A 25,577-nucleotide genomic window follows, 5' to 3' on the forward strand; every position below is an offset into this window, starting at 1 on the left:
TGAGACAGCTGCATGCTGAGATGTGTGAGACAGCTGCATGCTGAGGATGTGTGTGAGACAGCTGCATGCTGAGATGTGTGAGACAGTGCCTGCTGAGCTGAGATGTGAGACAGCTGCATGCTGAGATGTGTGTGAGACAGCTGCATGCTGAGATGTGTGTGAGACAGCTGCATGCTGAGCATGCTGTGTGAGACAGCTGCATGCTGAGAGTGTGTGAGACAGCTGCAATGCTGAGATGTGTGTGAGACAGCTGCATGCTGAGATGTGTGTGAGACAGCTGCATGCTGAGATGTGTGAGACAGCTGCATGCTGAGAGTGTGTGAGACAGCTGCATGCTGAGATGTGTGTGAGACAGCTGCATGCTGAGATGTGTGAGACAGCTGCATGCTGAGATGTGTCGTGAGACAGCTGCATGCTGAGATGTGTGTGAGACAGCTGCATGCTGAGATGTGTGAGACAGCTGCATGCTGAGATGTGTGAGACAGCTGCATGCTGAGATGTGTGAGACAGCTGCATGCTGAGATGTGTGAGAGACAGCTGCATGCTGAGATGTGTGAGACAGCTGCATGCTGAGATGTGTGAGACAGCTGCATGCTGAGATGTGTGTGAGACAGCTGCATGCTGAGATGTGGTGAGACAGCTGCATGCTGAGATGTGTGTGAGACAGCTGCATGCTGAGATGTGTGTGAGACAGCTGCATGCTGAGATGTGTGTGAGACAGCTGCATGCTGAGATTGTGTGAGACAGCTGCAGCTGAGTGTGAGAGACAGCTGCATGCTGAGATGTGTGAGACAGCTGCATGCTGAGATGTGTGAGACAGCTGCATGCTGAGATGTGTGTGAGACAGCTGCATGCTGAGATGTGTGAGACAGCTGCATGCTGAGATGTGTGAGACAGCTGCATGCTGAGATGTGTGTGAGACAGCTGCATGCTGAGATGTGTGTGAGACAGCTGCATGCTGAGATGTGTGAGACAGCTGCATGCTGAGATGTGTGAGACAGCTGCATGCTGAGATGTGAGTGAGACAGCTGCATGCTGAGATGTGTGTGAGACAGCTGCATGCTGAGATGTGTGAGACAGCTGCATGCTGAGATGTGTGAGACAGCTGCATGCTGAGAGTGTGTGAGACAGCTGCATGCTGAGATGTGGTGAGACAGCTGCATGCTGAGATGTGTGAGACAGCTGCATGCTGAGATGTTGAGAGACAGCTGCATGCTGAGATGTGTGTGAGACAGCTGCATGCTGAGATGTGTGTGAGACAGCTGCATGCTGAGATGTGTTGAGACAGCTGCATGCTGAGATGTGTGAGACAGCTGCATGCTGAGATGTGTGTGAGACAGCTGCATGCTGAGATGTGTGTGAGACAGCTGCATGCTGAGATGTGTGAGACAGCTGCATGCTGAGATGTGTGTGAGACAGCTGCATGCTGAGATGTGTGAGACAGCTGCATGCTGAGATGTGTGAGACAGCTGCATGCTGAGATGTGTGAGACAGCTGCATGATGTGTGTGAGACAGCTGCATGCTGAGATGTGTGAGACAGCTGCATGCTGAGATGTGTGTGAGACAGCTGCATGCTGAGATGTGTGTGAGACAGCTGCATGCTGAGATGTGTGTGAGACAGCTGCATGCTGAGATGTGTGTGAGACAGCTGCATGCTGAGATGTGTGAGACAGCTGCATGCTGAGATGTGTGTGAGACAGCTGCATGCTGAGATGTGTGTGAGACAGCTGCATGCTGAGATGTGTGTGAGACAGCTGCATGCTGAGATGTGTGTGAGACAGCTGCATGCTGAGATGTGTGTGAGACAGCTGCATGCTGAGATGTGCGTGAGACAGCTGCATGCTGAGATGTGTGAGACAGCTGCATGCTGAGATGTGTGTGAGACAGCTGCATGCTGAGATGTGCGTGAGACAGCTGCATGCTGAGATGTGTGAGACAGCTGCATGCTGAGATGTGTGTGAGACAGCTGCATGCTGAGATGTGTGAGACAGCTGCATGCTGAGATGTGTGTGAGACAGCTGCATGCTGAGATGTGAGAGACAGCTGCATGCTGAGATGTGAGAGACAGCTGCATGCTGAGATGTGTGAGACAGCTGCATGCTGAGATGTGTGTGAGACAGCTGCATGCTGAGATGTGTGAGACAGCTGCATGCTGAGATGTGTGAGACAGCTGCATGCTGAGATGTGAGAGACAGCTGCATGCTGAGATGTTTGAGACAGCTGCATGCTGAGATGTGTGTGAGACAGCTGCATGCTGAGATGTGTGAGACAGCTGCATGCTGAGATGTGTGAGACAGCTGCATGCTGAGATGTGTGAGACAGCTGCATGCTGAGATGTGAGAGACAGCTGCATGCTGAGATGTGAGAGACAGCTGCATGCTGAGATGTGTGTGAGACAGCTGCATGCTGAGATGTGTGTGAGACAGCTGCATGCTGAGATGTGTGTGAGACAGCTGCATGCTGAGATGTGTGAGACAGCTGCATGCTGAGATATGAGAGACAGCTGCATGCTGAGGTGCGTGAGACAGCTGCATGCTGAGATGTGTGAGACAGCTGCATGCTGAGATGTGCGTGAGACAGCTGCATGCTGAGATGTGCGTGAGACAGCTGCATGCTGAGATGTGTGAGACAGCTGCATGCTGAGATGTGTGTGAGACAGCTGCATGCTGAGATGTGTGAGACAGCTGCATGCTGAGATGTGTGAGACAGCTGCATGCTGAGATATGAGAGACAGCTGCATGCTGAGATGTGAGAGACAGCTGCATGCTGAGATGTGAGAGACAGCTGCATGCTGAGATGTGTGAGAGACAGCTGCATGCTGAGATGTGTGTGAGACAGCTGCATGCTGAGATGTGAGAGACAGCTGCATGCTGAGATGTGAGAGACAGCTGCATGCTGAGATGTGTGAGACAGCTGCATGCTGAGATGTCTGTGAGACAGCTGCATGCTGAGATATGAGAGACAGCTGCATGCTGAGATGTGAGAGACAGCTGCATGCTGAGATGTGAGAGACAGCTGCATGCTGAGATGTGTGAGAGACAGCTGCATGCTGAGATGTGCGTGAGACAGCTGCATGCTGAGATGTGCGTGAGACAGCTGCATGCTGAGATGTGCGTGAGACAGCTGCATGATGAGATGTGCGTGAGACAGCTGCATGCTGATATGTGCGTGAGACAGCTGCATGCTGAGATGTGTGTGAGACAGCTGCATGCTGAGATGTGCGTGAGACAGCTGCATGCTGAGATGTGCGTGAGACCGCTGCATGCTGAGATGTGCGTGAGACAGCTGCATGCTGAGATGTGAGAGACAGCTGCATGCTGAGATGTGCGTGAGACAGCTGCATGCTGAGATGTGCGTGAGACAGCTGCATGCTGAGATGTGTGAGACAGCTGCATGCTGAGATGTGTGTGAGACAGCTGCATGCTGAGATGTGTGAGACAGCTGCATGCTGAGATGTGCGTGAGACAGCTGCATGCTGAGATGTGTGAGACAGCTGCATGCTGAGATGTGTGAGACAGCTGCATGCTGAGATGTGTGTGAGACAGCTGCATGCTGAGATGTGTGTGAGACAGCTGCATGCTGAGATGTGTGTGAGACAGCTGCATGCTGAGATGTGCGTGAGACAGCTGCATGCTGAGATGTGTGAGACAGCTGCATGCTGAGATGTGTGAGACTGCTGCATGCTGAGATGTGTGAGACAGCTGCATGCTGAGATGTGTGAGACAGCTGCATGCTGAGATGTGTGAGACAGCTGCATGCTGAGATGTGTGCGAGACAGCTGCATGCTGAGATGTGTGAGAGACAGCTGCATGCTGAGATGTGCGTGAGACAGCTGCATGCTGAGATGTGTGAGACAGCTGCATGCTGAGATGTGTGAGACAGCTGCATGCTGAGATGTGCGTGAGACCGCTGCATGCTGAGATGTGTGAGACAGCTGCATGCTGAGATGTGCGTGAGACAGCTGCATGCTGAGATGTGTGAGACAGCTGCATGCTGAGATGTGTGAGACAGCTGCATGCTGAGGTGTGTGAGACAGCTGCATGCTGAGATGTGAGAGACAGCTGCATGCTGAGGTGTGCGTGAGACAGCTGCATGCTGAGATGTGCGTGAGACAGCTGCATGCTGAGATGTGCGTGAGACAGCTGCATGCTGAGATGTGCGTGAGACAGCTGCATGCTGAGATGTGTGAGACAGCTGCATGCTGAGATGTGTGAGACAGCTGCATGCTGAGGTGTGTGAGACAGCTGCATGCTGAGATGTGAGAGACAGCTGTATGCTGAGAGGTGTGAGACAGCTGCATGCTGAGATGTGCGTGAGACAGCTGCATGCTGAGATGTGCGTGAGACAGCTGCATGCTGAGATGTGTGAGACAGCTGCATGCTGAGATGTGTGAGACAGCTGCATGCTGAGATGTGTGTGAGACAGCTGCATGCTGAGATGTGTGAGACAGCTGCATGCTGAGATGTGTGTGAGACAGCTGCATGCTGAGATGTGAGAGACAGCTGCATGCTGAGATGTGAGAGACAGCTGCATGCTGAGATGTGTGAGACAGCTGCATGCTGAGATATGAGAGACAGCTGCATGCTGAGATGTGAGAGACAGCTGCATGCTGAGATGTGAGAGACAGCTGCATGCTGAGATGTGTGAGAGACAGCTGCATGCTGAGATGTGTGTGAGACAGCTGCATGCTGAGATGTGCGTGAGACAGCTGCATGCTGAGATGTGTGAGAGACAGCTGCATGCTGAGATGTGTGTGAGACAGCTGCATGCTGAGATGTGTGAGACAGCTGCATGCTGAGATGTGCGTGAGACAGCTGCATGCTGAGATGTGCGTGAGACAGCTGCATGCTGAGATGTGTGTGAGACAGCTGCATGCTGAGATGTGCGTGAGACAGCTGCATGATGAGATGTGCGTGAGACAGCTGCATGCTGAGATGTGCGTGAGACAGCTGCATGCTGAGATGTGCGTGAGACCGCTGCATGCTGAGATGTGCGTGAGACAGCTGCATGCTGAGATGTGCGTGAGACAGCTGCATGCTGAGATGTGTGTGAGACAGCTGCATGCTGAGATGTGTGAGACAGCTGCATGCTGAGATGTGCGTGAGACAGCTGCATGCTGAGATGTGTGAGACAGCTGCATGCTGAGATGTGTGTGAGACAGCTGCATGCTGAGATGTGTGTGAGACAGCTGCATGCTGAGATGTGTGTGAGACAGCTGCATGCTGAGATGTGTGTGAGACAGCTGCATGCTGAGATGTGTGTGAGACAGCTGCATGCTGAGATGTGAGAGACAGCTGCATGCTGAGATGTGTGAGACAGCTGCATGCTGAGATGTGTGCGAGACAGCTGCATGCTGAGATGTGTGCGAGACAGCTGCATGCTGAGATGTGTGTGAGACAGCTGCATGCTGAGATATGAGAGACAGCTGCATGCTGAGATGTGAGAGGATATTTTATTTAGTGTGTGTGGGGAGGGGGGATATTGTATTTAGTGTGTGTGGGGAGGGGGGATATTGTATTTAGTGTGTGTGGGGAGGGGGGATATTGTATTTAGTGTGTGTGGGGAGGGGGGATATTGTATTTAGTGTGTGTGGGGAGGGGGGATATTGTATTTAGTGTGTGTGGGGAGGGGGGATATTGTATTTAGTGTGTGTGGGGAGGGGGGATATTGTATTTAGTGTGTGTGGGGAGGGGGGATATTGTATTTAGTGTGTGTGGGGAGGGGGGATATTGTATTTAGTGTGTGTGGGGAGGGGGGATATTGTATTTAGTGTGTGGGGAGGGGGGATATTGTATTTAGTGTGTGTGGGGAGGGGGGATATTGTATTTAGTGTGTGTGGGGAGGGGGGATATTGTATTTAGTGTGTGTGGGGAGGGGGGATATTGTATTTAGTGTGTGTGGGGAGGGGGGATATTGTATTTAGTGTGTGTGGGGAGGGGGGATATTGTATTTAGTGTGTGTGGGGAGGGGGGATATTGTATTTAGTGTGTGTGGGGAGGGGGGATATTGTATTTAGTGTGTGGGGAGGGGGGATATTGTATTTAGTGTGTGGGGAGGGGGGATATTGTATTTAGTGTGTGTGGGGAGGGGGGATATTGTATTTAGTGTGTGTGGGGAGGGGGGATATTGTATTTAGTGTGTGTGGGGAGGGGGGATATTGTATTTAGTGTGTGTGGGGAGGGGGGATATTGTATTTAGTGTGTGTGGGGAGGGGGGATATTGTATTTAGTGTGTGTGGGGAGGGGGGATATTGTATTTAGTGTGTGTGGGGAGGGGGGATATTGTATTTAGTGTGTGTGGGGAGGGGGGATATTGTATTTAGTGTGTGTGGGGAGGGGGGATATTGTATTTAGTGTGTGTGGGGAGGGGGGATATTGTATTTAGTGTGTGTGGGGAGGGGGGTTATTGTATTTAGTGTGTGTGGGGAGGGGGGATATTGTATTTAGTGTGTGTGGGGAGGGGGGATATTGTATTTAGTGTGTGTGGGGAGGGGGGATATTGTATTTAGTGTGTGTGGGGAGGGGGGATATTGTATTTAGTGTGTGTGGGGAGGGGGGAACAAGCAGAGGTTGGCAACGAGGAGACTGGAACAGGACAGGGGGCCAGGAACAGGTCTGGGAGCTGGGACTGAGACCGGGGAGCTGGGACTGAGACCGGGGAGCTGGGACTGAGACCGGGGAGCAGGGACTGAGACCGGGGAGCAGGGACTGAGACCGGGGAGCAGGGACTGAGACCGGGGAGCAGGGACTGAGACCGGGGAGCAGGGACTGAGACCGGGGAGCAGGGACTGAGACCGGGGAGCAGGGACTGAGACCGGGGAGCTGGGACTGAGACCGGGGAGCAGGGACTGAGACCGGGGAGCAGGGACTGAGACCGGGGAGCAGGGACTGAGACCGGGGAGCAGGGACTGAGACCGGGGAGCAGGGACTGAGAACAGGAACAAACAGGGACTGAGAACAGGAACAAACAGGGACTGAGACCGGGGAGCTGGGACTGAGACCGCGGAGCAGGGACTGAGACCGGGGAGCTGGGACTGAGACCGGGGAGCAGGGACTGAGACCGGGGAGCAGGGACTGAGACCGGGGAGCAGGGACTGAGACCGGGGAGCAGGGACTGAGACCGGGGAGCTGGGACTGAGACCGGGGAGCTGGGACTGAGACCGGGGAGCAGGGACTGAGACCGGGGAGCTGGGACTGAGACCGGGGAGCTGGGACTGAGACCGCGGAGCAGGGACTGAGACCGGGGAGCAGGGACTGAGACCGGGGAGCTGGGACTGAGACCGGGGAGCAGGGACTGAGACCGGGGAGCTGGGACTGAGACCGGGGAGCAGGGACTGAGACCGGGGAGCAGGGACTGAGACCGGGGAGCTGGGACTGAGACCGGGGAGCAGGGACTGAGACCGGGGAGCTGGGACTGAGACCGGGGAGCTGGGACTGAGACCGGGGAGCTGGGACTGAGACCGGGGAGCTGGGACTGAGACCGGGGAGCAGGGACTGAGACCGGGGAGCTGGGACTGAGACCGGGGAGCAGGGACTGAGACCGGGGAGCAGGGACTGAGAACAGGAACAAACAGGGACTGAGAACAGGAACAAACAGGGACTGAGACCGGGGAGCAGGGACTGAGACCGCGGAGCAGGGACTGAGAACAGGAACAAACAGGGACTGAGAACAGGAACAAACAGGGACTGAGAACAGGAACAAACAGGGACTGAGAACAGGAACAAACAGGGACTGAGACCGGGGAGCAGGGACTGAGACCGGGGAGCTGGGACTGAGACCGGGGAGCAGGGACTGAGACCGGGGAGCAGGGACTGAGACCGGGGAGCTGGGACTGAGACCGGGGAGCAGGGACTGAGACCGGGGAGCTGGGACTGAGACCGGGGAGCTGGGACTGAGACCGGGGAGCAGGGACTGAGACCGGGGAGCAGGGACTGAGACCGGGGAGCAGGGACTGAGACCGGGGAGCAGGGACTGAGACCGGGGAGCAGGGACTGAGACCGGGGAGCAGGGACTGAGACCGGGGAGCAGGGACTGAGACCGGGGAGCAGGGACTGAGACCGGGGAGCAGGGACTGAGACCGGGGAGCTGGGACTGAGACCGGGGAGCTGGGACTGAGACCGGGGAGCTGGGACTGAGACCGGGGAGCTGGGACTGAGACCGCGGAGCAGGGACTGAGACCGGGGAGCAGGGACTGAGACCGGGGAGCTGGGACTGAGACCGGGGAGCAGGGACTGAGACCGGGGAGCTGGGACTGAGACCAGGGAGCAGGGACTGAGACCGGGGAGCAGGGACTGAGACCGGGGAGCAGGGACTGAGACCGGGGAGCAGGGACTGAGACCGGGGAGCTGGGACTGAGACCGGGGAGCAGGGACTGAGACCGGGGAGCATGGACTGAGACCGGGGAGCTGGGACTGAGACCAGGGAGCTGGGACTGAGACCAGGGAGCTGGGACTGAGACCGGGGAGCTGGGACTGAGACCGGGGAGCAGGGACTGAGACCGGGGAGCTGGGACTGAGACCGGGGAGCAGGGACTGAGACCGGGGAGCAGGGACTGAGAACAGGAACAAACAGGGACTGAGAACAGGAACAAACAGGGACTGAGACCGGGGAGCTGGGACTGAGACCGCGGAGCAGGGACTGAGAACAGGAACAAACAGGGACAAGCCAGATTACCAGCAAGGGCCTTTACTAAGAACATAATCAATACAGGAACAGATCAGGATCAAAGACAGAGGCATGTGCAATAGCAGTCTGACTCAAAACAAAGGCAATTGAACCAACCAGGAAGCAGAAGCTATAAAGGACAGAGACAGGAGCAACAAGAAGACAGACAGAGGAACCCTAGAGCACACAGAAGGCAGCAGCACACCCGGTGGACAAAGAAGAACTATGGCTAGGCAGGAGGTCTAGGAGACCCTGACATTACTCCCCCCTTTCGAGAGCGTTCTCCGGACGATCCTCCAGGCTCTTCCCGGAGGCCTTGATGAAAAGTGGACTCAAGGTGACCCACCTCTGGTGGTTTGTCAGCGGGCAGAGGGTACTCCACAGGTACAGACTAAAAAAGTCCATCAGAAAGCAGACAGAGGAATTCAATTCTCTCTCGGAACAGTTGAATGTCAGGATGCATCAACCCAAACGCCAGAGAATCTGTGAGCAGAAAGCTTGACTTTGCAGAGTAGGTCACAGGCTCAGCAGAGGACGCATCAGATATTGGTAGATAAACGGAAGAACGTGCGCTTGTCTTCACAGCGGGAGCAGAGGAGCCAGTAGATCCTCCTGACAACCCTCCAGGTTTAGCAGGGTGTACTTGATGGAAAGCCGACTCACGATGGCCTTCGGACAACACTCCAGGTTTCGCAGGAACATAGGAATCAGCAACGACTCCGGACAACCCTCCAGGCTCTTCAGGGAAACCTTGATGGAAGGCCAACTTAGTGTGTACGTCAAGTGCTGATGGGAAATCTGTGAGAGGTGCATTTATCCTAATCACAGGAGCAACAGGTACATTGGGTGCTGCAGGGAACCTCCGAATGGGTGCATTCAACCCAAATGCAGGGGCAGAGACATCAGGAACGTGGGCATGAAGGATGGGTGCAGCCTTTCCACATGAGTCAATGGGGACACAGAGTTCGCTCTCCATGGTCTCCTCTTGCGACTGCCGTTTTGTGGCATCACCCAATGAAAGACCAGCTATTTGAGTTTTCAGCTCTTGAAGCTGTCCTTCTGCACTTCTTTTCCCACTCAAAGCAGTTGTCAGTTCAGCTTCTTTGGAGTTGAGTCGCGACTCCATATCTCCCGGCTGACTTAGAACAGGGCTTAATGTGTTTCTTTTTCTTTATTTCTGACCTGTAGCTGCCGGTACTCCTCCCAGACCTTGTCCAGCTGCAGCCAGGCCTTCTCATGGGCTGTGTGATTCAACACTTTGCAGGCATCAGCCATCTTGACCCCAAACCGCAGTGTCAGGCAAGCCACTTGACGAACGGACACCTCCTCCCTCTCTTTTTTGGCAAGCTATGTCTTGAGCTCAGCGATCTGCGCCTGCAGCGCTGTGAGATACTGTGATGTGTGTTCAGCTGTCAGCTTTAGCTCTTTCATTTTTAGGTGTTGTTGCAATTTTGACTCCTCAGTGAGAGATCCCTGATTAAGTGCATCCTGCAATTCTCTTCTCAGGGCTTTCATCTCTTCACTGTGATCATTTTGAGCTCGCTTCCATGCATCCCTCATCACGTCTTGGAGCTCTGCAAATTCCTTTGCTATGGTCTCAGCAGCTTGTCTTTTCCAGGTCTCTTTCTCTTGGGTGTACTGGCTGTTAGGGATGGAGCAGTGTCTCTGCTCCTCTAAGTCTTGCTTCAGTGTCTGGACCGCCTTGTGCTCCCTCTCATACAGGGTTACCAGGGCTCTAAGCTCCTCCTCCAGCGAGGCTCTGGTTATGCTCAGTGTGGCCTTCAGCTCCTCATGCTGCTCTTTGGGGACACACTGGGTACTTAAATACTCTTGTAGCATTTTTACCTTGTAGGCAGTCTGGAAACTTTCTTCCCGCAGAACTCGCTGCTTTTCCTCAGCATTCACCCATTTCTCTTTCGTGTCCTGCAGATGTGTATGCAATTCTTGCAGCTGACTCTGTAGCATATTTTCTGCTTGTGTGCGTTGCTCCAGGGAGACACGTTCTTCTTGCAGCATTCTCTCTGCATTCTGCAGTGCTGTTTGCATGTCTATTTTTTCCCAGGCCAACTGTTTCTTCTCCTCTCCTAATTCATGGAGTTTCTTATCTCCTTCACTGACTTGGACATAGAGATTCTTGTACTCTTGGGTAACAGTTTCAAAACTGATATATTTAACCTTTCAAAGATTTCTCGCAATGAACATAGTTCTGTGTTGAAGTGGCAACTCTTCTCCTTAGAGGCTTCCAGCTCTGTAGTAAGCCTGTGAACCTCTTTCTGAGATGCTTCCAGTGCTGCGTCAACTTGAGCCATGAAAGTCTGGTACTGGGCAGAATCAGCGTAGGCCTTCTCCAGCTTACTTGACAAGATCACCCTGTCATTCTCCAACTGATATTTTTCTTTTTCCCAGTCACCCTCTGCTTTTTCCAGTGCTAATTGCATCCTTGACTTTTCTTCTATCAATAGTCTTTCTCCTCTTCTGATTCATGGAGTCTTTTATCTCCTTCACTGGCTTGGACAGAGAAGTTCTTACTCATTTGGTTTATAGTTTCAAACCTACTATTTAACTCTTCGGAGGCGTCTCTCATAGAACGCATCTCTGTTTTCAAGTAGCATCTCTCCTCCCGAACGACTTCCATCTCTTTTTTGAAGTAGCAAATCTCCTCCTGGGAGACTTTAAGCTCTGTATTAAAAAAGAAAAAGTTGGAGCGCAGAGAGAAAAAGAAGGGGAGGGAGTATTAAACAAAAGTTCACTTTATTGTGCACTGTACAATTAAAAATTTACAATCAATATTAGCTGTGTACCCGATGAGGGTCCTAGGTCCGACCACCACTCTTGCCGTCACCACCCCCGCCTCAACCTTCTCTCCTTGCCTAGGATCACCGCGGATCAACGCTGAGTTCTAAAACTGGAACTCAGCCCGATGCTGGATGGTGGGCGGGCTCTCTCGCGAGATTACACTGCCAAGCAATGTAGGGAGGCTGACGTGCGGGGAGAACTAACCGGACACCTCAAACAAGCTGGTAAAACAACCTAAACCCCTAAGCAGTCCCTCAATGCGTTTCGCTCTCACTAGTGCGTCGTCAGGAGGTACTGAGGCATGTCGGGAGGCTGCCTTATATAGGCCACCACCCCCTAAATGCCCCTAACACAAAAAACCTGTGTATACATGCTAAAGGCATATTCCATTGATATTGTGACAACCAAAACATTTAAAAATCACAGAAATTATGCTCATCTAATACTTTACCCTGAATTGATTCTTAAAAATTCTAAAAACAATTAAAAATGTTCTAAAAATTCTTAAAAGGAGACCTTATTTGGAATGCAACATTTAGATTTAAACATGTCCTAAACCACAAATACTATACAAATAAAGTCTAACTACCCAAAAGGCTCCTATGACTTCTGCTCTCCCATCCTATAGCAAAGATAGCATGGAAGTACTTAATTCTCTAGATAAGATATTTTGGGAAGATCATTTCATTTGGGCTACATTGGATGTCAGTTCCCTGTACACCTGTATCAAACATAGTTTGGGAATTAAGGCGGTAGCCCATTTCTTGTACCAACATAATACTCTATCAAGTACCCAACAGGAGTTTATTGTAGATAGTATTTTATTTATTCTACAACATAATTATATCCTGTTTGAGGGCAAGTATTTTATTCAAATCAATGGTACAGCGATCGGCACCCGTTTTGTCCCCAATTATGCGGGGCTTTTCATGGGTCAATGGGAAAAGGATTATGTGTGGATTAATAATGGATTTCGCTAATATTTGATCTATTATGGCAGGTACATAGATGATATCCTAATCATTTGGTCTGGACCCAAAGAACTATTGGAAGAATTTATTGCATTTCTTAACAGAAATGATCGGAATATAGTTCTAAGTGGGGAAATTGATCCTATAGAAATCAATTTCTTGGATTTAAATTTAAAAGCGGTGGACCATCATATTGTTAATAAAACCTTTTTCAAAAAGGTGGATGCCAATTCCTACTTAGATTATACAAGCAATCACTTTGGCTCAATAATATACCATATGGGCAATTTCTGAGGGTTCGAAGAAATTGCTCTGAGCCAAAAGATTGTTATGACCAATCTAAGGTTTTAAGGCAGAGATTTTGGATAAAGGATATGACCAAGATGTGGTACAGAAATCCTTTATTAAGAGCCAGAATAGACCAAGGAATACTCTGTTAATACCCAAAACGAAAGTTGCATCCACCCATGATAATCCTACACCTATGTTTATTGCTGATTTCTGCAAACAAGAATCTAAGTTAAGGAAATTGATTAATAAACATTGGGATGTATTATTAATGGACTCCATTTTACGAAGTGGTCTAGCCGAGAGACCCATGGTAGTATTAAGGAAGGCACAAAATTTAAAAAGCATTCTAGCTCCTAGTCTTCTAAAGGGATCTAGGATTCAAGCTGATAGGCCAACCAATTTTTTAGGCAAACCGGTAGGCAATTTTAGGTGTGGAAAATGTGTCATGTGCCAATATATGTCTCCAGGTAAAACCTTTGAAGATTATCAGAGAGGGCTACAACATAAATTTAAACATTTTATTACATGCCAAACACATGTTATAGTTTATGTTATTGACTGCCCTTGCAAAAAATGTTATGTTGGGAAAACCATTCGGCCCCTAAAAGTGCGAATTGGTGAACATGTGAATGGTATTAAAAACGCCAAACGCCTTGTAGAACAAGGTAAAAAAGTACATAATCTAGCACAACATTTTTTGGAGCACCATAATGGGGTAGCAGAAGGTTTACGGTTTAGGGGCCTTGAGGTTGTACAAAGGGATATTAGGAAGGGAAATAGAGAACTTAGTTTGGTGATGTAATGGTGCTCAAAAGTGCTTTGGTCCGTGTGTTTAAAGTGGAAGGGAGCACAAACTGGGTAATAATTCATTCACATTGTAACAGTACTAAACCTATAAAAGGGCACTAAGATTACCCTGAAGGTTGGCGTAGGTTGCCCAAAGACACCCTCCCCTTCCTCATTGGGTTGGCCCTAGGTAATGTACTCACGATACTCAGATCCCCCAGAGTCTCCCTTCCAGAGCGTGCAGCTGTATCAGGATAAGAAGTCCAAAAGCAAAGAGTGTGCAGCGCACAGCAATGAGTGGAAAGAGCAGGTCTGGCAAACAAAATCTTTTATTGAGAAGCCATAAAATAGAGTGCTGCAACCCTTCTACGCGTTTCGTGCTAGTGCACTTTATCAAGAAGTGCCATACACGGTATACCAATAATTTTTCGCGCCAAAACAATGACATCACAAATCGTTACTAGCCAATGAGAGTCGCGCCTCTCGCGCATGCGCCCCACGGCTAAGTACAGAAGGATTCCTTGCCGCATACCAGGTATCTCACAGTCTCGGGGAGACACGCCCAGCTTGGGAGCTCACCCGAACACTACGACAAACCCCCGGCAGTGGCAGGAGAAACTCCCCCGTCTCGCCGGCACGCGCATGCGCAGACGAGCAAATAAGCAAACAAATTCTGAGTTCCCCCATTCTGGCTAAGCAAGTGAACAAATATATATATCACCGAGCACAATTATAGCTCCATGCATGACGCTATTTGCACGCACAACCGCATGATGACAAAGCAAATCGTAGAGGCAGTGCACATAGAGTCACATAATGGTAGCTACTAAATAATAATAAAAAAGATAAATTAATACATGTAACCATGCTGTAAAATGGTTGCAGTCATCTCTCCTGCTGACAGTAAGGCCTGGAATTATAACAATTAAACAAAAGACACCCTATGGGCAGCACTCGTTGTAAGCAAATATGAATTGGTGATAAATTTAAAATTAAAATGCTTTAATCGTATAATTTAAAATAGATGTCAAAATTGTTGAAAAAATGGTCAACTGACTGTGGTGACAAAATACAAAGAAAACAGACAAAAATATATCAAATACTATAACTGAGATCTAGGGGGGGAGGTGGAGAGCCCACCTAGCTGGTGGGAGGCGGCTACAGGACTGACGTCATCACGCATTGACGTCCCCATGCCGAGCAGAGGGTGAGAGGCTCTGTACAGAGCCGAGACGCGTGTTAAGGGAGTCTGGGTCCATACATCATAGACACCAGGTACTTTATGTGGTATCTTATGGCAGCAGGACTTTGAACAGGAACCACAGGTACAATTGCTTATGTCAGCGTTACTCCGCGATATTAACCCTGACGAGGGCTTAACACAGGGATGCGGTATATATCCAATTACCTCACCCAGCACGTGTAAATGCAATTGCTGCTGACTACTTTTTTCATTGCGTGCATTTCCTCTCCCCTCGGCTCATTTATGTGTTTGCTCACTACGTTATCACAGTCTGTTTACCTATCTGTTACTGTGACACATTTGAATTAGGGGGCCATAACTGGATACGGACTAGATCCGTGCCCCAGAGCTGTAAAATACATTTTTTGTAAGCTCTTGTACATTTAGCTATTGATAGTCACTGACTGACCTATGTGTATATTGTGAGGTATTATTAAGCATGTTTAAGTGGCACATTTATGTTAGGGGGCTATAACTGGATACGGACTAGAACCGTGCCCCAGAGCTAAGTACCACACTTTGTGAGCTCTTGTGCACACTATAATATAACACATTGCCTACCATATTAACCCTCCTATAATTAGGCTTGCTTTAACCCTTTATTTAGGGTATTCCTCACCATCTTCATTGTGGACTATCAAATAGCAATTAGTGAGCTCTCAATCTATTGTGCATAGCACATAGGTATATACCTTTGCATGGGTAGTTCTCCGTCACCTGTATCCACTTTACAGGCCTTTTAACCTTGTTATTGCTGAACTAGGGGGTTGACTATTACAGTCCTTGATTGTTGATTTCTGCTAGTTAGCAGCTAGGTGGGCTCTCCACCTCCCCCCCTAGATCTCAGTTATAGTATTTTATATATTTTTGTCTGTTTTCTTTGTATTTTGTCACCACAGTCAGTTGACCATTTTTTCAACAATTTTGACATCTATTTTAAATTATACGATTAAAGCATTTTAATTTTAAATTTATCACCAATTCATATTTGCTTACAACGAGTGCTGCCCATAGGGTGTCTTTTGTTTAATTGTTATAATTCTGCTCCCTCCCCTTATTGCACCGTTGTTAATTCTTTCTTGATTAGAGGCTGATGCGAGGGTTTCCACTCCTTTCCCCCTTTCCCATTGTTGTATGACAGTAAGGCCTGGTAAGTTATGGGCATGCCAGCAGTAATCATGGAGGTTTGCCCTCACACCCTGGTGAGGTGCCCTATGTATGGATGGGAGTGGTCACAGGCTCTGACTCCCTGGTTGGTGATGTCAGAATTGTGTCAGCCCCCAGAGGATACATAAGGCACAGCACTGATCAAAAGTTAGGTTAGTCTAGGTTCTTCTGAGGATTAAGAGTTCGGAGTTAGTATACTAAGAGGACTAATGAGACTGTGACCAGGGACCTGGCACAGGTGAAGTATCCCTGCAGGGATAGGGATTCCCTACATTAGGAGGACATTACCTTTCAAAGGGAAGTACGGTGAACAATGGAGGGCTGAATACACCCCATTGTGGAGGGCAGCTGGCCCACCGTACTAATAAAGATGTTCCTGATTAACAACACTCTCGTGTGCAAGTGTGGAGTTATTGTACAGAGAGAAGCACCACAGAGGAGTTCCTCATCAGAATCATCCCCAAGCGGACGCCGGGATCCTGATGAGGTGGAGGCGCTGCACTGGATCTAGGTAGGACTCAGCACACTACCTCAGCTGCCTGTCTGGGTTGGCAAATCCCCACACACCATCATGCGGGAGACTCAGGAGTCCTGTAGCCAACAGGTGCACCACCAGACACTACACCGTAATGGGGACTGGTTAGACCACAGGGGCCAATATGAGATTGGGGGGGTCAGACCGGTTCAGAAAACCCGTTACATACATAAAAAGACATGAATGCACACCAGAAACGGGGAACTCACATTAGGCAATCAGTAACACAATATCTCTAAAACTATACATATTAAACAATTTATTAATTACAAAAGCTAAAGAAGCAATTAAAAAAGTATAAAGTATATTCTTATACCCGTATAAAAACAAATGTGCGCCCCCTTGTTGAAATAGAGGTCATGACAAACATTTAAAGCATCTATTCCTAAAATGCATTCTGTGGAGTGCCCTTGAGAAAATATTTAGCAAGCATTTTGCAGCACTAAAATTCATACCTCATAGATGATACTGTAAGAGCATATACTTATACATGTATATTCCCATCTTGAACCGTTACAGATGGTAAGCATTGAATACAGATGAGTACAAATTACATATTAGTTGAATGAGATAAACACAATTATATTAATAAAAAATGGGGTCCAAACATTCAAGAGATCAATTTTATGAATGCTGATCTTGAATTGCTTTTACAATTTCCACTAGGGAGATTAATACATATCGCATGTTATATTAATGATTCTTTGACAAAATCCCCACAAATGTCAAAGACAGGGTCCAAATCTCTGGCAATACCGATTGAGAGTGAAAAAATGATTTATTTCAGAAAGTGGTTGATGTTCCACTCTACATTTATCCCTTCAGGAAATCTTGTTCTCAACATGAAAATCCAATACAATTCTCTACAATCCAATGTTTTTACCATATCACCCCCTCTTTCTTTTCTTAAGATTCTCTCTATGCCAACAAAAGAAAAATTGTTGATGCCCCCCTCTCTACATTCTGTGAAGTGCTTAGAGACAGGATGCTCTAAGTCTTTTTTGCGGATAAGTCTGCAGTGTTCCTGCATCCTTATCTTCAGCGCCCACGATGTCCTACCAACATATCTCTTCCTACAGCCACTCATTGCTGTGTGCTGCACACTCTTTGCTAATAGAGAACTTAAATTACTCCAAAGAGAACAATATTGGATATATACATTAAGAAGTAAAATACCGGGTGGGTTAAATGATATGATAGAGCTCAACCCCTTCCTTAGATAGATACGGGACTGTAAATCAAGTTGGATAACGAAATAATGAACATCACAAATAGATCATTTGTTTTAATATGATATCAAAAGGGTAAAGTTTAGTATTGCCATTTATATATGTATATATGTATTTGATTATAAAGATAGTCATATATGTTTGGATTTATGGTATGATAAGGATTAGGTGCAAATTAATTAATGTTGCTAATGTTATTAATATTGGTATAATTTTGGTGTATTACATCTTAAGTCAAAAGAGATGACCTATATATACATATACTTTTCCCATAAGGATATTTATTAAGTTGGGTAGTTAGATTTTATTTGTATAGTATTTGTGGTTTAGGACATGTTTAAATCTAAATGTTGCATTCCAAATAAGGTCCCATTTTTAGAATTTTTAGAACATTTTTAATTGTTTTTAGAATTTTTAAGAATCAATTCAGGGTAAAGTATTAGATGAGCATAATTTCTGTGATTTTTAAATGTCTGTGTTTCAATGTTTTGGTTGTCACAATATCAATGGAATATGCCTTTAGCATGTATACACAAGTTTTTTGTGTATGGGTCATATAGGGGGTGGTGGCCTATATAAGGCAGCCTCCCGACATGCCTCAGTACCTCCTGTGATGATGGAGAGGATTTGGCCCGGGATTAAAGGGGTTAAACCCCAATTGGCCACCTTCTAACCTCACCAGGGATACAAGGGGTTAAATGGGCTGAGGTCCAGAAATGTGAGTTAACCCCTGTTATAACCTGTAAAGGTGTATTTCCCTGTTTCCCCTGTGTCATTGTAACCTCAGTGTCTGCATCATCCACACACTAGAATCCATCCGGGAGCACAAGGGTTAATAGTTCTTTAATGATTATAGCTCTTTGTGTAATACGTTTATGTTTTATGTTTAATACTGTGACCCCAGGTATGGACAAAGTTCCAGAGGAAATTCCTTTGCCTACTAGGAAAGCAGATGGCCCCCAGAAGCGCCCCAATGTCTGGGATTTAAGTGTTGTGCAAAGGGTCTTGTCACCCTCCCTGATGATTTAAGGGCAGAGGAGGCTCAAACCAGAGCAGTCTCCAAGTGTCCCAGTTATCACCTTCCAACGAAGGTTATCTTGCTAGAGAGCCAGATGGGTAAACTGGCTGGCATTCCCTTTGCCTATGTGGGGCCTCAGAAAGGAGACCCCAGAGTTCTACTGCGCATGGGCCAGCTTGCAGGAGGGCCTGTACTAAAATGTGTTCCCCCATCAAAGATTGGCTGGAGATAATTGAAAGCCAATCACAGGTATTTAAGGTTAAAGATAGAGGGACAAAAGGTATATAAACTGCTGTTCCCCATATATCCTTTGTTAGTCTTCATGGTCATGCAAATGTCTTCATGCAAAGTCTTCATTCGTTTTCGTTTGCTGATATGGTAACCTGATATCACCTGAATTGCTACCTGGGGAAAAATAATAAGTGCAGTATAAGCGCTAGTGTATACAGAATAATACAGTGTTATAAACAATACATATATTGGAACAAAACCTGTGATACAGTTAGTGAAGGTAGTCCTTGAGCTGCCTGGGAGGTAAATCCGGTATCTTCCAACCGGATGAGAAGATTCGTGTGGAGTAGCCTCCTATGGCGCTTAGGATGTGGAATGGAATAGAATCTTCTGTGGTGTTTTTTTCAAACAGGGAATACCTCAGAGAAGGTGACAAGAAGCAAACAAAAAACACCGCAATAGTGTATTATCTTGGGGCATAAATGACCATATGGGGCAAGATATACAGAGCATTTATTGGTTAAAACAATTGTAACCTCAATTGACATAAAACATGTATATAATTAATAAACAGTTGACTTTTCTCCTGCTAGAACAAGGAAATCGTTCTCCTGCTAGTTTAAGAATTGTGCTTCCAAGCGCTTGTGCTTTAAGAAGCTACTTTGCTCCGCCGTTGAGTAAAATTGAAATCCTACTCACCATCCAGGGCAGTAGGACACAGAGCTGTGACCTGGATGTAGTCAGTGTCTCCACTTCCGGGAAAGAGAAGATGAAGAAATAAAGTGGTGGAGGAAGCACACAGGAGCCTTCTCTATTTGTAAATTGTGTGACAAACGAGGAAGAACAGAACCTTGTGGCGTTCCAGTTCCACAGGAAAATCTACTACAGAACCTGCACAGACCTCCCCCCACACACAGAGCTCCTGGTCTGGTTTGGAGATGAATATGGGAAAGAGCTTGGTATCAAGGGGGTGCGCTGTGGAAAAGTAACGCGCCAGCACAAGGGACACCGTAGCTGTGCAAACCAGACGGTGACGTCAGCGGGAGGAGACGGTGAAACTACTCTGTCGGCAGCAAACCACGAGGACCGCAACACTTCCCCCCCGCATCGAAAGGACGTCCTGCACCCCATGGCAAGCGGCTACCCCTTCAAAAAGACCCCGAACCACTGTACATGTCCTACTCATGGATGGTGAGTAGGATTTCAATTTTACTCAACGGCGGAGCAAAGTAGCTTCTTAAAGCACAAGCGCTTGGAAGCACAATTCTTAAACTAGCAGGAGAACGATTTCCTTGTTCTAGCAGGAGAAAAGTCAACTGTTTATTAATTATATACATGTTTTATGTCAATTGAGGTTACAATTGTTTTAACCAATAAATGCTCTGTATATCTTGCCCCATATGGTCATTTATGCCCCAAGATAATACACTATTGCGGTGTTTTTTGTTTGCTTCTTGTCACCTTCTCTGAGGTATTCCCTGTTTGAAAAAAACACCACAGAAGATTCTATTCCATTCCACATCCTAAGCGCCATAGGAGGCTACTCCACATGAATTGCTACCTGATTGCTGAGAAGAAATACCATGCAATGTCTTGGCATGATGGAGAGTGCTATATGAAACTGCCAGTCCAGCGGGGACTGTTTTCATTATTTTCATCTTTTAAGTAAGTGTCTATATTTTGCTGTTATTTGTACATTTTTTGTGTGTTCACCTTTATCAAGGAATAAATTATATTTTATCATATCTAAGTCTCGTCCCAGTTCAAACCCAGGTATATATATATATTTATTTATATATATTTTTGGTGTAAATTACAGCCTGTCACAAGCTACCGTGACAAGCTTGTAATTAACTGGTGGCAGCGGTGGGATCGAACTGGACCTGAATTACAGTATTCTGCGGGGTACTGTGATCCAGTGGGAACTTGATGGTATTTGCAAGTTCCTCGGACTAAAGATATTGAACACACAGTGTACAACATATAACACAAGATATGGCACCTCCTCACTGTTCCCCTACTTGTGAGAAGCATTGCCTCCAGAACCAAAGTGCCGGCCATCCATCTGACTGGAGCCAGGCACCGAGACCGGGGGAGTGCATCAAGTCGGCGCGGGGACCAGCAGCCAGCAAGGCTGAGAGAGAGACAGCGATCGGTGAGCATGAAACCCGGCAGGCTGAGCAAAGATCCACAGCTGCAGCTGCTGTAACCATCACACTGCCCGAAGAGCAGGGAAGGGACCCAGCTCCGGGACGGCAGAGACTTGTGGAGGGAGCGGGTGGTCTCAGAGACCACGGAAGTCTTGCACCAGGAGAGGTATTGGCCGTTGCGGCTGCCAGTCCATTTTACCCAGAATTGCTGGCCCTGATGTTTGCGCAGGGAGAGATGTCCCCGGCAGAGCGGCTTGAGCAGCTGAAGCTGGCAATGATCCGACTCGCTTATCCCCTCCCAGAGCCCGGCGCTCCAGCAACTCCGCTCTGGACTCCGTTGCCCCTTGCTGGGGTTAGTCCACCGGTGGCGGAGAAGCACCGGCAGCCGCTGCGGCACTGCCAACAAATGGGCCACAATAATGCCCAGTGCCCTGACCGTGCGCGGTCAGGCGAAGAAGCCCCTCAGGGCCAACGCTCACGAGCTGTGGAAAAGATGACCCAGTTAGCGGCATCCTCTGATGGCTCCCACCCAGCCGGGGCGACAACCCTCCTCGGGACGTCTCCTGGAGAACATGGACGGGCTGCATCAGCAACAGTAGCGGAGAGCAGCGGCCATCCACCTGATCCCGGCGGAGAACTGGTGGCGGCGGCAGAAGAGCCGCGGTTCCGGCAAAGTGCCGGAGCCCTTTCTGAGTGGGGGGAGGGACAGGGATTGCGGGAGGGGGTTTTGTTACCTGGTTTGCATGGAGCTGTGTTTCTCCACAAAGACCTGGGACCCCGGTCCTGCATCGTTTCCTCTGTGCCAACCCCGGGCGCTGCTGCGGCGGCGGCCACTCCAGTCCCCCTGCAATTGGGACCAACGAAGGTGGCGGTCTCTGTGGGGACCAGCGAGGTAAGCCAGACCAAGTCGCAGACTGACCCTGACTTATTTTTCCCTACTGCACCGACACACTTTATTCGAGCAAATACCCAGTATGTACCTGGCAGATACCTGGAATGCGCCGCTCCTCACCTCTGACAAGCCCCGTTGCGTTTGCCTTCCCAGCCTGGGTTCATGCCTGGCTGACGGGCGGCTGATCTGTTAAATGATAATGATTAGGATTTAATAGGCTGCAATGCTTCGCGTGTCTACCAGATGGCATAAATTCATGAATTGTAATGCAGTATATATATATATATATACTGTGCAGTATTGCAGCCAGCGGGAATAAAATGCTTCAATCCCTGCCTGGAAAATACCTCAATGCACTCGGGCAGAAAACAGTCACAAACCTCAATACACCCGGGTATACCCGAATTCGTGGGACTAGCCGAGCTCGAATAAAGTGTGTCGCCAGTGTATGACTGTACCCTGTTGTTTCACTCTAGGGGTGACTGGGGGGTGGCAGGAGATAGGGGTACCAGGGGAGGGGAAGGAAGGACAGCTTGTAGGGCAGCTAGATTCCCCCATTACCTGGGCGGAGCAGCAAAGGGACTCTCAGTTAAGAGCCCCGCTGTTGCAGCCTGGCTATGGGCTGGAGGTATCCGGGGTTGTGGCAAAGTTAGACCACCCCCGGATTACCTGCCAGCCAGGAGCTAAGGCGGGTGCAGCTGCACCAGCAACCCTGAGCTCATCCCCGGTAATGGGGAGACAGTGTCAGGGAGATGGCCTCACTCAGGTGTCCCTAGGATCCAGGTCAGGATTAGCTAGGGAGAAGCGAAGTGAGGGGAGGCTGCAGGTAGGTAGCCAGCAGCAGATCTCAGTGAGAGAAGGAGGGCTAGTGGTAGCCAGGGAGGGAAAGCAGCAGGTATTGCAGCTAGAGTTTCCCGTTACCCTGGCAGAGCCCCAGGGGGTGTCTCAGATCAGCAGCCACCTGTTGCAGCCTGGCTATGGGCTGGGGGTATCCGGGGCAGTGGCAGGCTTGTGCCACCCCAGGGATACCTGCCAGCCAAGCGCTAAGGCGGTTGCATCTGGAGAGGTGCCCCTGAGCTCATCCCTGGTAAGGGGGAGACAAGGTCAGGGAGGTAGGTGCACTCAGGTAGTTCCAGGGTCTGGGTTAGGATTGCCCAGGGGGGAGAGGAGTGCAGGTGGGCTGCAGGGAGGTAAGCAGCAGGAGACATCAGCAGGGGCTGAGGTGCTGGGCCTAGGGGAGGCTAGGCAGAGAGACACTGGGGAGCAGGGGGAGATAGGAGGTCAGTGGGGTGTCAGGCAGCTGGCAGAAGCTAGGGAGGGGCTGGGTAGGCAGAAAGTCCCTTGCTCTGACGGGCCAGGAGTGACCCCCCTGACAGATTCCCCAGGGTTCCCAGAGGAGGGGCTGTGGGTAGATAGGCAGCCAGGGAGGAGAGTCAGGAGTATAGCGGAGCAGCTACAGGGTGGCACAGAGCCAGGGCAGGTAGGGTCCCTACAGAATAGTAACATAACCCTTTCCCAGACTTGGTTGAAAGGGAAGCGACGGTCTGTGCTGGATAGCTGGTCTCCTGTTGGTGCAGAGATATGCCAGTCTCTGGGCAATGTGCAGCATAGTCTGCAAAGGGGCCCCTTCACCATGGACTTGGTTCACCAGGCACTGGGTGGGGGGCAGAGGGAGGCAAAGTAGAATGCCCGGCAGCCACAGTGGAGCCCTGCGCCGCAGGATCTGGACTTTACAATCCACTGTGACCAGGACAATGTACTGGAAAATGCCGGAGGACAATTTTGACATGCCAAACCCGCAGGACGTGTTGAGTGCGTCAAGGGCGCCAGTGGTACCCCAGTGCCTGGGGGAGGCGACTGGGGCACCAGGGCCCCATTGAGCAGGGGAGGTGTGACGATGGAGAAGATTTGGCCCGGGATTAAAGGGGTTAAACCCCAATTGGCCACCTTCTAACCTCACCAGGGATACAAGGGATTAAATGGGCTGAGGTCCAGAAATGTGAGTTAACCCCTGTCATAACCTGTAAATGTGTATTTCCCTGTTTCCCCTGTGTCATTGTAACCTCAGTGTCTGCATCATACACACACTAGAATCCATCCGGGAGCACAAGGGTTAATAGTTCTTTAATGATTATAGCTCTTTGTGTAATACGTTTATGTTTTATGTTTAATACTGTGACCCCAGGTATGGACAAAGTTCCAGAGGAAATTCCTTTGCCTACCAGGATAGCAGATGGCCCCCAGAAGCGCCCCAATGTCTGGGATTTAAGTGTTGTGCAAAGGGTCTTGTCACCCTCCCTGATGATTTAAGGGCAGAGGAGGCTCAAACCAGAGCAGTCTCCAAGTGTCCCAGTTATCACCTTCCAACGAAGGTTATCTTGCTAGAGAGCCAGATGGGTAAACTGGCTGGCATTCCCTTTGCCTATGTGGGGCCTCAGAAAGGAGACCCCAGAGTTCTACTGCGCATGGGCCAGCTTGCAGGAGGGCCTGTACTAAAATGTGTTCTCCCATCAAAGATTGGCTGGAGATAATTGAAAGCCAATCACAGGTATTTAAGGTTAAGGATAGAGGGACAAAGGGTATATAAACTGCTGTTCCCCATATATCCTTTGTTAGTCTTCATGGTCATGCAAATGTCTTCATGCAAAGTCTTCATTCGTTTTCGTTTGCTGATATGGTAACCTGATATCACCTGAATTGCTACCTGATTGCTGAGAAGAAATACCATGCAATGTCTTGGCATGATGGAGAGTGCTATATGAAACTGCCAGTCCAGCGGGGACTGTTTTCATTATTTTCATCTTTTAAGTAAGTGTCTATATTTTGCTGTTATTTGTACATTTTTTGTGTGTTCACCTTTATCAAGGAATAAATTATATTTTATAATATCTAAGTCTCGTCCCAGTTCAAACCCAGGTATATATATTTATATATATTTTTGGTGTAAATTACAGCCTGTCACAAGCTACCGTGACACCTCCTGACGAAGCGCTAGTGAGCGTGAAACGCGTTGAGGGACTACTTAGGGGTTTAGGTACACACGTTATCTCCAAGTGTGTTACCAGCCTGTTTGAGGTGTCTGGTTAGTTCTCCCTGCACATCAGCCTCCCTACATTGCTTGGCAGTGTAATTTCGTGAGAGAGCCCGCCCACCATCCAGCATCGGGCTGAGTTCCGGTTTTAGAACTCAGCGTTGATCCGCGGTGATCCTAGGCAAGAAGAGAAGGTTGAGGCAGGGGTGGTGACGGCAAGAGCGGTGGTCGGACCTAGGATCCTCATCGGGCACACAGCTAATATTGAGTGTAAGTTTTTAATTGTACAGTGCACAATAAAGTGAACTTTTGTTTAATACTCCCTCCCCTTCTCTCTGCGCTCCAACTGTTTCTTTTTTAATTTCTGATGACTGTTGTCCCGGCTGATCACCGGAGAGTGGAGGAGCTGCGGGAGAAAAGAAAATCTGAGAGACATTGAAGATCCAACGGACGAGCGCCGCCTCCATTGTAAGCTCTGTATTAAGCCTGTCAATTTCCTTCATAGAGATTTCCAGGAATTCGTTACTTTTAGAAGCGAGGCGCTGATCCTCAGCAGCATCAGCATATGCCCT

General features: G+C 49.0%; 1 protein-coding gene across 1 annotated transcript in view; it reads left to right on the plus strand.

Annotated features, from left to right (window-relative positions):
* LOC142494330 (regenerating islet-derived protein 4-like) overlaps positions 1–25,577 on the plus strand; it is a 57,730-nt gene that overhangs the window by 1,587 nt on the left and 30,566 nt on the right. The gene's annotated exons all lie outside the window — the stretch shown is intronic.

This window comes from Ascaphus truei, chromosome 5, assembly GCF_040206685.1.
Source record: "Ascaphus truei isolate aAscTru1 chromosome 5, aAscTru1.hap1, whole genome shotgun sequence".
Lineage (NCBI taxonomy): Eukaryota > Metazoa > Chordata > Amphibia > Anura > Ascaphidae > Ascaphus > Ascaphus truei.